A 15,997-nucleotide genomic window follows, 5' to 3' on the forward strand; every position below is an offset into this window, starting at 1 on the left:
AAAAAAAAATGCAATCTAGAATCCTCCTCCTCCCCTTCTCTTCCTCCTTTTTGAGAATAGAGAGAGGATGAATGCAGGACAAATAGGAGGAGGGCAAAGATATGATATTGCAAGAGGTGGGCAAGTATCAAAACGTGGAGAAATTCTATCTTGTACTAAGAATGTTTGGTGAATTTTTAAGCTGCAAAGGAACACACTGTTTAAAGATATCTCAAAGCAATAATGGACCATGGCAGCATTAATTGCAAAGATGGCAAACATACCACTCTTCCAAAAATGTATCTTCTTACAATCACTGTCTGTGCAAGTGATACATTATTCTACTGTTTCTCAATACTAAGTTATACTAATAACATTCCACTTTTGTTCAGATTCTAAAATTTGGATAGTGGTGTATACTACTTCTCATGGCTGTCCTGCTCTTTGTGTCATGACTTTTTAAAACAAATATTATTAAAATTAAAATCAAGTAACATAAAATATAAAATGTAATATATTTTAGAAGACCTAAATGAGTTGAGGTTGAAAAAGTGGAGGAAGAGAGATTAAAAAAATAATTCAATTTTTACTTTTCTAGATTGGCTAAAAGTTCCTGTTTCTCAGAAATTTGGCAATGTCTCTGTTGACACATATGTATTGGGTTATCAAGTTGACTAAATAACTTGCTTGCTCTTATATATAAAGGATTTCATGTCTGCATTCTCTCTCTCTCTCTCTCTCTCTCTCTCTCTCTCTCTCTCTCTCTCTCTCTTTCTCCATTTGTTTGTTTCTCTCTGTCTCTTATTTTTTCCCTTAAAAGGAAAAAAAAAAAAAAATTCTAATTGAGTAGAAAAAATTGCACTCAGAATCTGACCTGGCTGTGAATTCTGGATCCCTCCTTGACTTGAAGCATGACTTTGAAAAGTCACTAAAGGTTCTTGGTATGCATTTCCTTATTTCCTTACCTACAAAATCAGGTGATATTTATGTCTTAAATTTGCTCTAAAAACGAAATGAAATAGTATGTTAATATAATTAATCATCTAACTGAAATATCAAAAATATATTCAATTAATTGACCTAGTATCCTAGCTATTTTGTTGTGCATAAGATATACATAGAGGTTTTGTTCAAATATAAATTGTTGGACCCCAGGTTGAAATTTTCTGATTCAGTGGGTCTAGGTGGGACCCAATAATTTGCATTTTAACTAGTTCTCAAATGATGAGGACGATGATGATGAGGATGCTGATGATGGTCTGGAGCTAGACTTTAAGAACCACTTCTTTAGGCCAACGCCCTTACCAGGGATGGTTAGTGGCAGTAGAAATTTACATAGCAAGTTTAGCATCAAGTGAGGTCTGAAATATTGTTATGACACAATACCTAGTCCACTGTTCTCTTCCATCACATCAGTGTTTCTAATAGTATATTCTCCAGAACACTACTTGTATCCACTAGGAAGTACATATTCACATAGTAAATAAGTTATTTACTTTGTTTGCAATAGCATTTGATCAGAATACCTGTTTCTTTATTTCTAACTATCATGATTAATAAAGCCTCTATCTACTAAGCCTTTTATTGCTAATTTTTACAAATCTTTACATAGGTAATTTTCTTTTTACTTTATTTGCTTTATAATCCGTTCCATTGGCATTCTTCCAAATTGATTTTAATTGCTGCATTTTCTTACCAGAGCTTCTCTCTCAGGGTTACAACCATAGTTAGGACCTGCTGAAATTGATCTGTTTCTTACTGAGAATACTTACTTTGCAACACAATAGTATGTATTTGCTTCCAAATGTCCTCATATCTTGTTAATGTATGAAATCACTGTCAACAGGAGGGCTTCAGTTGACAGAAAGAAAATCAGATTGGGAATTAGTGTTTTTTTTTCATTGTTGTTTTAAGATTTCTGTATCTGGGCTTTAATACCTTAATTCAAGCAAGACACTACATGAATATCAATCAATGGACTGAAAAATGATTAGTATGACATGCCAAAGGTAAGATAATTTGAAACCGAAGTAGAGTTATTGTAGGTAAGACAAGTATTCACTATTTGGCTTTTAACGAACTAAACTTGCTCTAGGCCAAAAAGGAAAACAAACTATAAATGACTCAGAAAAGATGCAGCTTCTGTTAGAATTTGTACCTAGATAAAGAGAGAAGGCAAATATTAGGATGGTGCAAAAGTAATTGCGATTTTTGCAATTATTTTTAACCTTTTAAACCGTAATTACTTTTGCACCAACCTAATAGATCTACATTTCCCTAGATAGAAAGACAAGAAGACAGCATCCAGGATTTGGTCAAGCCAATGAGAAAAAGTCCTGAAACATTTGCACTTGCTGAGCTGGATAATGGAAAGCATGCAACTTTTGCAGGGAGACAGATCAACACATGAATGATGTTTCCCAATTTATTTGTCTGTGACCTAGGAAAAATTATTTAGTCTCTTGAAATCTCAGTTTTCTCATCTGTAAATAAGGGTGTGAATAACACTTTTTCTTTTTCTTGCTAAATTATACTGAGGATAGCTCCTGTGAATGCAGGAGGGCGTCTGTCTGGTATTATCTTGGGTACTCCTAAAATTAGTCAAAGCAAAGAATGCTGGATATTAAGCCCTTTTATCCTTCAACTTTATCCCACAGAGATAACGGTATCAGTTTAAGATGGATAAACACATTAAAATGCTAATTATGCTTATAAAAGCTATCATTGCATTCTTTTTTTAATTGAGTCTGATAATTAACCAAAAGCTATGTTACAGGTTTTAGGAAAGTAAAGTCTATTTTGTCATAATTCAAGGTCACTTAAATATAATTTTCTTTCCTCCATCCAGATTTTGTGTTGTTCCAACGGTTAAATAGACAATCTAACACATAAAATATCTTAGATCAGAGAAAAATAGGGAACACTATGACAGACATTGATAGCTTTATTAGATTACATAACTTTAAGAAAAAAACACAGTTTAAGTAAGATGTTGCTTCTGTTTCACTCTGTGTCTCTGTTGCCTTTTTTATTCTCCACTAGTTAATTTTCAGAATACTGGATGTCAAATCAGAGCAAGTAGCATTGATGGATTGGTTTAGCCCCACAAAGGTTTATTGCAAATTGTTCACCTTCTTTGCAGAGGATGGGATCTTGACTCTATTGCTTGGTCCCTGTGTGCACTAAAGCTCTAGGACATCTGCTTGATGTCTGTGTCCTGCCCACGCCGCTACTTGACTCCAGATAGGAACATCTTTGTTGGCAACTGGGCCTCATTACACACCCACACACTTCCCCTGAACAGTGCTCCAGGACTAACTCTGAAAGATTAAGTGCCTATTTATTTCTACAATGTTTCAAGACCAAACATCGTAGGAAGAAGACAGAGGCATAATGTCACCCTGTGAGAAAAACACAATTGCTATGAAACTTTCTGAGAGATTTTAGAATTTAACACTGAGTGGCCTGTGGACTCAAAGTAAAATTTTTATGGTATAAATTAGATCATATGACCCTTTCACTTAAAATCCTTTAATGGTATTCAGGCGGAAGCCCAAGCTCTTTAGGGTTTATCCATTTCTCTATGGTCCATCTGGTTTGCTGTCTTTCAGGTTTATATACAACCTCTTTCCCAGGAGCAGCTATGCTCCAGCCACAGGGAATTGCTCACATTTCTCCCCAGGCCATGACCTCTTGTCTCTGAACCTATGGTGCATGTTCCTTCTTATTGCCCAACTTTTCGTTTAAAACTTCCTTAAACATCATCATCTATTGGAAGCACTCTCTGACAACATCTTCATGGATCAGGTACCTTTGTCTCTCCTTGTTTCTTTCATAGTACATAACACTTGTCTCTTTACCTATAATCCTAGAGGCTTCTAGAGACCTAACATGGCCTAATACCACTAATTTATGAGGGTCAACTAATAGTAGTATGAGAATTCCATTTCATTGATCTCTCTGTCCCTGGAGCCTATCATGGTATTGTGAACATAGGAAGGGCTCAATAAATGTTCAAAAAGAAAAAATATCCCACTCATCCAACATGAAGAATATCTATCATAAAAAGCCACTTATCCCGTCTAAACATTTGAGAATGTCCCCCCGCCCCCCCACAAACATACACACACACTGTGACATCGTTACTCCAAACTTCAAGTCATTCTCACTATTAAAGAATGATATATTGAAAAGGCAAGACTGATGCGCCGTCTAGCTTTGTCACTGAGTACTGTATCACTGAATTGGCATACTAAGGGCGTGCTTGGTACCCAGCAACATTACTATTCTCTTAGGAAATTGTAACTGTTACTTCAGAAAAAAGAAACAATCAGATTGGTCAGGAGAAAAGTTAGAATATTTATTGACTTCCTTACATGTACAGTGTGGTTAGAACATTTAGAAAAGTTAGAATATTTATTGACTTCCTTACATGTACAGTGTGGTTTAATATTATTTTTATTAAAAAATATTTGTGAAGGAATCCCGCACTAATTTTAATGTTTAAGGCTTCTAGAGACCTAACATGGCCTAATACCACTAATTTATGAGGTTCAACTAATTATTCACATTTTCTTGCCTCAGTTTGATCTTATTTAGTAAATTAGTACAATAAAACCTGATTCTCAGGGGTTTTGTGAAAAGTAAATTAAATAAAGTGTATGAACACCCATGGAGTAGTTGCTGGCATGTATTAAAAACTTTGTAAGGGCCACCACTGATTACTGATTACCACTTTATTTCTGAGAATTAAAGTTTTAGTCATAAAACTTCGATAACTTTCATGTATTCTTCAATACCAACTCTGCGTTCATATGTAATGATGGCCAGATGAATTAATTTATTGAGTCTGTATATTAAAAATACTGAAAATTATTATGTTTAAATGTGAATATTTATGTGTACACACATATACAATAGTCATAATATTGCATTGGGATTTTATTAAAGTAGATTATACTCTAAGATGATACTTGCTTATTGAGTTTGTTTTCCTAGATGAAATAGTACAGATAATGAAACACAACATATAGTAGAAAAATATCACTCCTCCTTCCCTGAGAGTCCAGGTTATTCCCCTTCTTCTAAGGGTTTTCTGCTTTAAATTTCATGCATTTAAATATAAAGCTATTTTTAAAAATAGCTAACAATACCAGCCTTCAGAAATAAGTTATATCTTAGTTTATCAATTTTTAATATTTTTCTAAGTATTTCTATTTAATTGATACTGTACCATAGATATAATTTAATATGATGCCTTTATTTACTTAATATAATGTAAGCATTATTTTCGTATCTTTAAATGCTCATTCTTTGCTGGTCTCATTTTAATGGTCTGAGGCCATTTTAGTTTAATTATTTCCCTGCTTAGAGAAGCTCCATCTGACCATCTCCCACTTTACCCCTTGCTCTGCAAGACTAGGTTAACTCCCCTAATCATGTGTTTCACAGCACTTATTCTACTTTTAATTATATATGATGTAATTTTACTGCTGTGATTTTAATATAAATTTCAGTTGTTTATGTGATAATTTGTTTAGTGCTTCCCTCACTAGTCTGGAAGTTTCAGAATCTCTGGGACTATTCCTGTCTTCTTTGTCATTGTATCTATAATGCATAAAACAGTAACATGCTACTAGTAGTTTCTTTATAAATGACTGGAAAAAAGTTACTGGAGTTTAGTGGGAATCCGTTTGGCTGTCTCAGGCTCATTTGGAAGACAAATAGGGTGGTCCCTCCTGCATCCATTAACAGATGGAACTGAGAAGGAAGTGACCAAAAATATAGCACAATATCTGCAACTCAGATGGTTTTCCCAGCCCAGACCCAAAAATTAACATCTGAAAGTTGAAATAAAAGTAATACCGTGTTTCCCTGAAAATAAGACCTAGCTGGACAATGAGCTCTAACGAGTCTTTAGGAGCAAAAAATTAATATAAGACCCAGTATTATATTAAATTATATTATATTATATTATATTATATTATATTATATTATATATATTATATTATATATATTATATTATATATATTATATTATATATATTATATTATATTATATTATATTATATTATATTATATTATATTATATTATATTATATAGACCGGGTCTTATAGTAAAATAAGACTGGGTCTTATATTAATTTTTGCTCCAAAAGACACATTAGAGCTGATTGTCCAGCTAGGTCTTATTTTCGGGGAAACACGGTAGTGAAAATGATAAGAGTTGTTTCACTAGATTCTCTGTGGAACATTTGGAGTCTCAGAACCTGGTAAGATTGGTGTCAGTAACGTCAGCTGAGGAGGAAGAGAAGGACAATGATCTTTAGGCCCGACCCCTTCCTATAAATACCAGGACTCTCAACCCAGATTTTTAACATCAATTTCAACGCTTGTAGTGTTTAACCACATAAGGCTTTTATTTATTTATTTATTGACTTACTTCTCTATTATGGAGAACAAGAAAGATAATTTTGGTGAGATGTTAAATAGTGATAAGCAAATTAGTTCTAGAGCACATGTGAGACGCCATCCTGCTGGCTATCATAAATATTTAAATGAAACAGGAGGGCCTTAAACTTCTATGAAATAAGTGGGAATTCAGGAAATGCTACCTGTGACTCCTAATATGACTTTATTTTTATTTCCCTCATAGTGTGACTTATGAACTACAAGTTATGTGTAAAAAAAAAAAAAGTGAAAAAATATTTCTTCTTTGTAAGAGTAGGTGAAATCGAGACTATTGTACATTCAAGAATCATCTGTCACCATCTTCTCCGTTTAGCTTTCCTTGATCCTTGCAAAGTTGTAAGAATCAAATGCCATATTTATCACCTGGCTCATAACAGGTATTTACTGATTTATTTTTATTCATTTTTGTAGTATATTTCACAGTCATGAGCGCTTGATAAATATTTGATGAATTATTTTGATAAGACGTAGAAATAAAATGACCTATAAGTATTATGAGGGTGATATATACTCATAACTCTGATTTTCATTGAATTTCTTTATAATATGTATGTGTAATAAGATAATATCAATCTTGAATTTTGCTTGATATTTTTGATGGATATTTATTTGAGTGTGCATAAAAATGATAACCCACATTACCCACCCTAATAAAATCCCCAATAAAACAAAAAGTATGAGCAACTGAAAGGCAGTGACACTTGCTTGTTCCTTTCTGAACTCCAAACATCTAGAATATGCCAATAGATGGTCAGACTTTTTTTGAGTGAAAGGGCCTTGTTATAATATAATTGCACTGTAGTGAATGATATCCAAAATAATCATAGAAGTTGTAAGTACATCACATCTTCTAAATGAGTTGCTTTCCTGTAGACACATAAGCTATGGTATTCTACATGTAGGTTTCATTGGGCATGAACAATTCTGGAAAGCAGATCCAATTTCAACTTGGAATCATTAGTAACTTGAACTTAATAAAAGAAGTAACTTACTAAATTAACTGCATTTCTTTTCAATTAAATCTGTCATTTAACGTTGACTATTAATTATAAGGAGTTTCAGATTACTTGATAATTGGAGTTACTACAGAAACAAACTGATTTGTAATGGACAGAGTACCGGAGAAATTGGGGCTAGCTGTATTAGACATGATAATGTAGGGAAAGGAGTTTGCACATAAGAAAGAGTCTACTCTGTTTCAGGTATTATGCTGAGTGTCTTCACCCATTTTTTGTACTATCTTTAAACACATTTTCTATGTCTCTATCAATCCTTGGAGGTATCTATTACCTTTCCTTTAAAGATGCCTCTGGTTTTTCCATAGTTTTGGGAAGGTTATATATCTCTCCCAAAAGAGACAAAGGATGGGAAGGAGATTGATGGCCCACTAATGGTAGATAGAATTGGGAAAATGATTGACCTGATTAAATAAAACAACTATTTTATAATAGTAGTAGTCATTTTCCAGAATAAAATTTGAGATGAGGATGAAAATTGCTGTTCTCTAACCTCATCCCCTTGCAGTATGAATTTATTAACAATAGAATAATTACTTTGTGAAAACCAAACTTCTCTTTTAAATCCAAAAACCTATTTTATTATAAAGAAAAATGAAAATCGACCATATGGAACAACATATCACCTGCCTTGGGAGAAATGTGTTTGCTTTGTACTTCAAGCACTTAAAATCACCTGTAAATAACAGGTTGGCATTGTAATAATATTCTCACTTTTTGCATAAGATTGATAAGAAATAAAAACCTACTCTGTCATGTATTGTTTATATGATCCTAGGAAACATTTTAGCCATGTCAAACCTCAATTTCCACATGTGTATGGTGAAATAACAATAATTAGTTCTTGTACTTGTGAAAACAAATAAATAGAAGTTGTGAAATTTAAAAAAAATAGAAATTATTAAATACTCCTACTATGTGTTTAGTATGCAGGTGATCCCAAAACGTGGTGGCCATTCTCTCTGTCCTTCTAAAAACAAGTCAGAGAAAATAACAATATATATTCATTTTATAAATAAATAAAACTTGCATACCAATGTAAATGATATAGATGGGGACTTGCTGGTGAAGGGGCATATCCACTGGTTTTGGAGAATAAGGAGTAGTTTCAGGGATGAAGTTACATGGATTTGAATAAGGGAAAAGGTCACAAAAATTAGACCTCTACTTGGAAACTAACAGTAAGTGTAATTTTACTGAGTGGTGTCATCAGCCAGTTGGTCCTTTTGCTTTTGTCTATTGCTTCTAATTCTTGGACACAGAATGTGACCTTGATAGACTGAGTTATTTAACTAGAACTTTCCCACTGCTGAATTAGCATAGAATACCCTACTTTTTTTCAGTCTACATCTCTTTTGAGAATTGGTTAATTAGTGTTTGTATATTAGTTAATTAGCATACCAGATTTTTTCCTCAAAGGCCCTATAAAATATAAAGTAATATTTGAGGTAGAACACATCGGCCACACTAGGCAAAGAGTGAGGTACAAAAGACCCCCTAATAACTTGGACATGGGCAAAGTTTTTTCCCAGCAAATCATAGCATGAAGAGCACAGGAGTGGCTAGGTGTTAGGTTAACGAAAAGCACCTTTGTCCTTTTATGGGACAAGCACAGCCAGTTCTTTCCTAGTAGCAGAAAGTGTGTTCTCAAGGAGTGTTTATGCCTGGATGTTAGAAAAGAGACCCTGCAATTGACAAACTCTAATAGAAACAGGAAGGGCTTCAATTATGAGTTGCTGAGAATAACCCTTTGTGCAGAGACGTGCACTTTCAGCACCGTCACTTATTTGAAAGAGAACCATATAAACATGCCGAGAGCTAAAGTCTGCTTTTTCCTGCAGGGGCTTCAGATTATACATGGGAGTGGAGGTTGTGATCGGTCAACTAAAACATGGAGTATTCATATTAAAATACAAAAAATCCAGTCACTAAATGATTGATTTCTCATTAATAACATTGGGTGGACTTCCCACTTTCTGGCTGAAAACCACCTTTGATCTTAATAAATCGAATGTCGATGGGAAATGTGGCCAACAATGCATACCTCTTGATTTTTTTGTGGAAGTAAGCTAACTGAAAGTACACAAATTGGCACAAAGAAGATTCACAAAAGTGTCAGTTTAGGTCACTCTCCTTTTCCTTACAACTAATATGATATGAACATCCAGTCGACACTCAGTGACTGCTTATTGAGTAAATGGCATATCTGAGCATCACGCAGGTTAACTTGAGGAGGAGCATAATGGCTCAAACTTGAACAGAGCTACATATGAATCCATTTTTATAAAAGAAGTTTGTCTTATTTTCAGAAGACTAATTTTTGAGTGTATACATTGGAGGAAAGGTAGCATTTCCCTAGTCAGGTTTCAGAATCCCAATACCCAACGTTCACTTATCACTTTTTATTTTCAAAACAGAGAGTACACAGATTCAAAAAAAAAAAAAAAGTGTGGCTATATTCTTTTAAGAAACACCCCCCCCAAAAAAAAAAAAAAAAAAATGTGTGGCTGTTTTCTTTTAAGAACCGAAAGTATAATATAGAAGATAATTGTCTTTTTAATATACAAAACATATTTGTTTTACAGTTGAAAGAGCAAATGTATTATACTACAGAAGGGTCGGGTATTTTCCCAGGATATCAGCAGGCAAAGAAGCAAGAGAAAGATAACAAACTGGCTCCGCCGTGTTCACTGGTTTACTTTATATTCAGAGAAACCCAATCCTTTTATACCAGTGTCTGATTTACCTACATTATTTACAGTGCCCAGTGCAAAATGAAATGTGGGAACTGACTTTGTTTAAAAATGTAAACCTTTTCCTTTCTTCCAGGGACTCTTTCTTTACTTATCGTGGTGTTCTTTATTTGCCTTTAATGTCACACTCCTTCAGGTAAGGGGTAGTCCTGGAATGTGTGCAGGTCCTCACAGGCTCCCAGGCCCCACTGTGCAAATCGGCTTCTGTGCCCCACCAGCTGTCAGGATCCTCCTCCCACCAGCTATGTCCAGTCAGTGAGCTGTAGATCCAGGCATCTCCCTTTTCTGTGGGTCTGCTGGCCCCCCATCCATGGGGAACGTACCCCCAGGAAGTGATTGCAAACTCTGCCCTGGGGGATGGGCAGAGGGTAACCCACTGGATTACATGGCCAGCTGAAGGAAGGGAAGGATGTTGCCAACCCTAGCCTGAGACCCTGGGGGTATGCATACCTCAACTTGACTATCCCTGTGCCCATGCCCAGGCCCATGCCAGGGGTGCATGGAAACAGTGGTTATGAGGTGCCATGGACCTAAAATACCAGGTGGGAGAGAAGCAGGCACTAGAAAATCCATCTCAGGGAAGGTGTACAGTAGGGACGCTGCTAGGAAGTGGATGTCCTTAAGCCAAGTCTCCAAGCCCCCAGAGCATGCTCCATTGTCCCCATTGGAATTCACATTGGAATTCACAGATTCAAAGATAACTTATAAATAATTTCAAGACAGTGACTACAGAGCACTAAATCCAAAAGCAGGACCCCTCTGGGCATGGAGCCCTATATGACTGGTCTGATTGTGCACCCGTGAGGCCACCCCTGGCCAGTGTGCTGCTCAGGCAAAATACGAGAGAGAATAGGTATTGCATCTTGCTGACTGTGAGGTTTATTCCCAGAACTAAATGGCCTTCAGGAAAATGTGAAGCAGGGGGTGGGGTAGAGTGAGGCAGAGCTAATGAACCTTATTTGATCTCAAGGTTACAACCTTAACCATTCCAAAGCAAAAAGCTTTTACTTAACTCAGAGGCTGCAATGGGAAGGTGGTGGGGCTGCGGCACCTCCCAGATGAGTGCTGGTTTGGTGACTGCTCTGTTGTCCACAGGTCTCAAAATTAGTTGGGTTTGGCCTTAACATATATCCAAAATAAAAAGGGATACATCAGAGTTGATGTCTTATAATGACTGAGAAAGACTTTGCTGATTAGCCATGGCTGGGTCCCAACTCTGTTTTTGTGACTGTCTGATGGACAAGTTTTTCTGTATTTCTAACCTTTAGTTTCCTTATTTGTAAAATGGAAATAGTGCTACCCTTGCAAAATTCTTGGAAAGTTAAATGGACTAACATCTGTGAAAAATGTCTTACCCATTTAGAAAAGTAATGTTTCTTTGCTACTAGTTTTTTTCATTTTTAATTTATTTTTTGCCTTCTTCCTTGAGTCTAGAACAATCAATAATCATGTTATCAGAATTTGAGCACTAAAACTCAGATTAGAAAGATTTTATAAATCAAAACCAGCACTCCTCTCAAAAAGTTCTAGGGCATTGTCTCAGACAGCCTGGGATGCTATCATAAAATATCATAGACTGAGTGGCTTAAGCAGCAGACATTTATTTCTCACAGTTCTGGAGGCTGGAAAGTCCAAGATCTAGGTGAGAAAATATAGTTCCTGGAAAGGGGAACTTCCTGGCTTACAGATGCAACCTTCTAGCTGAGTCTTCACCTGGTGACAAAGAAAGAGCTGGTATCTCTTTGTTTTCTTATGAGGACACTAATATCATCATTACCTCATCTATCTTGTTTCGCTGAAAACAAGATCAGGTCTTATTTTAATTTTTGCTCCAAAAGACACATTAGGGTGTATTTTCAGGGGATGTCTTATTTTTTCATGTACAACAATCTACATTTATTCAAATACAGTCATGCCATCTTCTTCTGGAACATAGTCATAATGTACTAAATGCATCCGTCTGGCTGACAATCTTAACTGGGGCTTGTTTTTGAGATAGGTCTTATTTTCAGGGAAAAACGGTAATACTTCCAAAGGCCCCATCTCCAATTACCAAGGAGAGTTTCTATAGTCCGATGAGCTATTGGTTGCTGTTACTTAACTGTCTTCTTTATTAAACAAGAAGCCAATGTAAAGACTATGAAAGTTATCCATCTTAAAACCTACAAACTATGTGTGGACCGAATAAGTTATTTTTCTAAGTTCAGTCAATTTGGATTATTCTGATGACTGGCCCCTTTATTAATATATACTATCTACTTAAATTGCAAAGTAGTTGATTTAACTCCAGTTGAAACTGTGTTCAAATCTTGATTATCTATAGAATGAAGCATCCAATGAGTAACATATTGAATATTATTTCAATGTAGCTAAGCAATGAAGAGGATCTTTAAGACTGATGCTTTTGCATGGATAGTCACAAAATCAGCTATTAGTAAGAGAATCTGTGTTATGTCCAGAGAGCTCTTTAGTCATTGACCATTGTTTGTGTATTTCTATTTGGTTTTACTGTCTGATACCAGGAAGTGATTTGACCAATACATTCTTCAGATAAGCAGTTCCAATCAGAAGTAGAACTTCATTTTTTTTAACTGTTTAATTGTTGAGAAGAAAATGTTATTCAAAAGTACAAATCATGAGTGTAATATTATTTTTCACTTGATATAGACATTAGCTTCCAATTAATCTTTAATCTCCATATAACACAATACAAGTGTGCACATGGCTAATTCAGGAACTATACTAATTGAAAAACAAGGCATCTAGGTACCCCAAAAATAGTATAAAAGGGAACACTGGACTCATCATATTGGCACGAACACAGGAGTGAGTCATTCTGGCAATTAGAAAAATAACCAGACAGATCGATTTAATGAAGATATCACAATAGGATTTGCTGTTGAAATAAGACAGAGGGATATTATTTATTTGACTTTTAAACATATTGGAATCCATTATATTGGATTTACATCAAGGACCATGGAATGGAATTGCAGATTCCTGAAGATGCTTAGTGAGATTAGGCAATGACCTGGTGAGGCAATTTGCAGATGTTTCCTTGATGAATGTTTGCTATTCCTCATTGGGCACAGTATTTCCCTTGGCTGATGCCAAAAACATCAAGATATGTTACTCAGAAAACATCTGTTGCAGTACTGTACCTTGTATACTTAAGATCCAATCTAGATAATTTTTAATGTGTTTATTTTTCAGGGATAATCATGTAATGAAGTAAATGATATTAACGGACAGAAAAGACAGTGAAAATATATTTTATTGAAGTTTGTATGTATAATATAATTCTGCCAGTATACGCAAGCAAATAAAACATCACTATTTTTAAAAAGTGAAAAATTTAAGTGTACTTTCTAATTTAAAAAAATTATTTTTTAAAAAGGAAGAAAAATATCTTATATCTGCATTTCACTAACATAGTAATGAATAACATCACCATGACTATTATCAAGCCCTAACTTTTGCAAATTTGACAATGAGTACATCAAAACTGATCTTCTCCAATATTCATTATTAGCTAGTATCACCATATCTGATCTGTTAATCTACCTCTGCTTATAGTTAATCAGAAAATATTAATAATTTTTACTAACTTTTGAAAAGCTTCTCTTACATGCTATACATATACATTTATATATATGTACATTTATATATATATATATATATATATATATATATATGCATGTATATGAAGGGGAGAGAGAGAGGGAGAGAGAGAGAGAGAATGAGAGAAGAGAATATGGCAGAAATTCCAACAAATATCAGTTTAAAATGAATTCCAGAAATTTCTGTACTCTCTCTGCTGTGTGTTTATTTCTTCACAGTAGGTTCCAGAAACTTTGAATGTCTTTACCATTGAAATAATTTAAACAGAAATAGGTATAAAATCCAAGTGACCATATGAAATGATGTAACTAAAGTAACTCCACGTTGCATTTCTGTGCCTTTATATAATCATTGCGCTGTCATTATTTATTTTGAATCAATTGTTTAATGTAAGAATATGTAGTGCTAGTAGCAATGTTAGGACGTTCCTTTTTTTCTTTGAATTTGTAGTATATTCTTAATAATAATGTGAAGAGATGAGAGATGAGATGTAAAAATTTTGTTGATAAAATTAATAGGCCTAAACACATGTTATGTTCATTATGTCTGTTATCAATGATATTTCATGATAACTGCTGGTGAGAAATAAAAACAAATTACACCATTAGCTACTGTGGATAATATTAAAACATGTACAAACACTACTTCCCTGAGAAAAGTATTTCTTTTTTGGCTTATTTCATGAAATATTTAACTTTTCAAAAAATAAAGTTTGTGTTTTTATAAAAGAATTACATTCACTATGGACTAAAATGTACTGTAATCTAGAATTAAATGAAAAATCATCCATAATTCTTCTTCTCTTCCCAGAGAAAAATCTGTTGTTAACATTTTGATGTTGGGAAAGCTCTTCTGAAAGATATTAAGCTCAAACATCCAAACAAAGCTCAGACTCAGGGTGGTTCCTTCCTTAGAAAAGAGTGTAATTGGATTGTTCATATTCACATCTGAAGTTCAGAGCATCTTGTTGACTCTGCACTATGTAAGAAATGCCAGTGCAATGGGGTGAAATTTGCCCACCAAACAATAAGCATGGGAAAACAATGCTGTTGTACTCTCTGCAAATTGTTTTAAAAACCTCGCCATGAGACACAATAGGAAATACCTTTACTAGAAGACAGCGTTCAGTGGAAATGGCAGTAGAAGAAAAATTCTGGGGACGAGAATGCTCTCTGTGACACTATCCATGGCCTTGGAGAATGATGAAGTTGGAAAATTTACCTTGGCAAAACCTACCTTTTCAAAATCTAAATGAGAAAACTAAGGCTCAAAGAAGAGAACGGGTATCCCTCAACTCTTACAGGATGAGACTGTAATAGCTGAACAACTTAATTATCTGGTTTGCTTGGTTCTTCCTTCTGTTTAAAGAGCTGGAGATAAAAGTGAATAGAAGAAAGTAGGACAGAAGTAGACTGTACTCAGCAGAGTATGAGGCCCAATGAATGGACGGATCTGTTCACTACGAATATGTGCTTCATTCAATTTTTGCCTGGAGAAGAGTTGCAGGAGACTTTCTGAGTAAATCCAATGTGAACAGTGATCCATCCCCAGGGACTTTGAATAAATTCAGAGAATTGTGATAAAGCTAGGGTGCTTATTAGAGGTATTATAAATGCCTTACTAAATTGTAGCATTTTTTACATGATAATGTCCATATAAAAAGTCTTTTGCCTCCATGTCTGAGAGTATTTTGAGTATCTGTCCCATTTCTTATTTAAAGTGGTATACCTTGTTGTCTAGGACTAAATAAATGGATATTGACAATATATTTTCCCATGGTATAGAAATCTTAATGCTAATTGTTGGTTGTTTAATATTGAACACACTGTAGGTATTAGCTCTCTTTTTGCAAAATTTTCTTGAATGGACAACTATTGAGGCATGCTAGATTATATATGCCTCTGACTCTATTTTCTGTTTTCAGGAAGAACTGGGAAACTGAAAATTAACAACAAAAAAATTTCCTCTTTCAGTATAATATGGGAAATATTCATAGGATGGTCAAATAATCTAAACAACACTAAAAAACTGATTGCACATTTTTATTTTAAAATGATTTTAGTAATTTGCTTTTTAGAAAAAGGTAGCATATGAACTAAAACTTTAAATACAGTAAATCCTAAAATAAGACATATTCTAAAATGGGTCAGAAATAAAT

General features: G+C 34.5%; 1 protein-coding gene across 1 annotated transcript in view; it reads left to right on the forward strand.

Annotated features, from left to right (window-relative positions):
• The window catches only part of TENM4 (teneurin transmembrane protein 4), a 2,724,551-nt gene that overhangs the window by 10,109 nt on the left and 2,698,445 nt on the right, over positions 1-15,997 (forward strand). The window lies entirely within an intron of this gene.

Source organism: Rhinolophus sinicus, chromosome 14 (genome assembly GCF_057876585.1).
Source record: "Rhinolophus sinicus isolate RSI-liver-muscle chromosome 14, RSI-T2T, whole genome shotgun sequence".
In the NCBI taxonomy this organism is placed as follows: Eukaryota; Metazoa; Chordata; class Mammalia; order Chiroptera; family Rhinolophidae; genus Rhinolophus; species Rhinolophus sinicus.